This window comes from Pelobates fuscus, chromosome 7 (assembly GCF_036172605.1).
Source record: "Pelobates fuscus isolate aPelFus1 chromosome 7, aPelFus1.pri, whole genome shotgun sequence".
Taxonomy (NCBI): domain Eukaryota; kingdom Metazoa; phylum Chordata; class Amphibia; order Anura; family Pelobatidae; genus Pelobates; species Pelobates fuscus.
In genome coordinates this window covers 210,156,113-210,157,851 of record NC_086323.1, presented here as the reverse complement: position 1 = coordinate 210,157,851, position 1,739 = coordinate 210,156,113, and positions in this window count along the sequence as shown.

The following is a 1,739-nucleotide window of genomic DNA, read 5'->3' as shown; positions in this document are numbered from 1 at the left end:
TGTAATAAACACAAACCTTAAAAAAAAGAAATTGGCATGTTATTTTATGTACCTTTCATTTGATTATCAACATCATTCAGTAATGGGTAAGGGTACGGGGGGAGGCAGGTCCCCATATTGTACATGGAGTCGCTAGATTAGAAATACAGCCAGTGATTGCTCACTATTTGGTAGATATGACCTACCTGACGCATGAGGGAGGATTTACAACATGTTATGATATTGACCCCCATAGGCTCACTTGTTTTTTAACTAATAAATGCAGTTACTGGCTAGCCATTACCCCGCTGGCTGCAAGCACGGCCATGGAATATTCGTACTTAAAATTATCATTTGCTAGTAAAAAGCCAGAGAACGATATTGTGCGAACGTGCATCCTTCTGGACACATTCGGTCACAATTTGTTTTTGTCATTATTTTTGTTCTGCTCAGATAACAAACAGGCTTGCATTGAGCCAAGATCAGTAAAATACATAACAAGACAGTGTGGCAATCATAATATCAGCACAATTTTAAGGGATAGAGACAAGAGATAACACGATAAAGCCAAGGGAACATCATAGAAGTAGTGGCTAAGTATGGTTACTGACAATATGAGATATATACACATAGTGCAACAGCACAGACAAAGCATAGGAAGATCATGAGGCATATGTCAATCAAGCTTAAAATTGCATTGGTAACATAGGAACTGCGAGTGGTGCGAGACCCAATGCCTCTACAGCAGGCATGTCAAACTTGCGGGCCGCATGAGTCCATGCCTAGTGTTCCAAGCAGAGTAGGTACCTGCTTTCCCCACATTGCTAAAACGTACCCGGCCAGGGAGGAGGGCCAGCAAGGGAGCTCAGTCTTCCTGCTCCTCACTGCTCCCTCGCGTGCGCCGTCTGTAGTGAAGCCGGGCGCCGGAATATGACGTCATATTCTGGCACCCAGCATCACTAAACCATGCGAGGGAGCAGTGAGGAGCAGATAGAAGATCCCCACTGGATGCCAGGGAGAGGCCCCACATCGGCTCCAAAAGGTAGGGAGCAATAAAGAAAATGTGTGTGCAAGAATGTGTGTGTGTGTGTTGGTCAGTGTTGCATTGGCTGTGACTGGACATGCATGGAGGCACGCAATGCCACGTCACATTCCAACGTGACATCAACGTGCTCCACCTTCACAGGGTTTCAAGAAGTAGCGGGAGGATCAGATTTGGCACAGGGTGTGGACGGTGCCATTTGGGGTATACCAGAGGCCGGACTCCAGAGTCGCATACTGGCAGCGGCAATGTGGAGTGGAGTCTGCTTTTTGGCTAGAGGGTGGCGCTGGGATTTAGTAGAGGGGAAGGAGTGGGATTTAGTGTGTGGGACTGAGATTCAGTATAGGGGGTGCTGTAGAGGGAGATGCCTATTTTTTTTTTAATACTGTAATTTTCACAATAAAACTATGTTTCTATGAAAATTTAAAGGTTTGGTTTTTTTTGCGGCCTACATAAATGTAAACCTCGTTTATGTAGCCCGTGCTAGACTTTGAATTTGACATGCTTGCTCTACAGGGGGGCCATAGCAGAGAGCTCCGCTCCACTACAGGTATAGTGCACCCCTCTGCTCCCATGCAACATAGAATGTGACGGCAGATAAGAACCATTCGGCCCATCTAGTCTGCCCAGTATTCTAAATACTTTCATTAGTCCCTGGCCTTATCTTATAGTTAGGATAGCCTTATGCCTATCCCACGCATGCTTAAACTCCTTTACT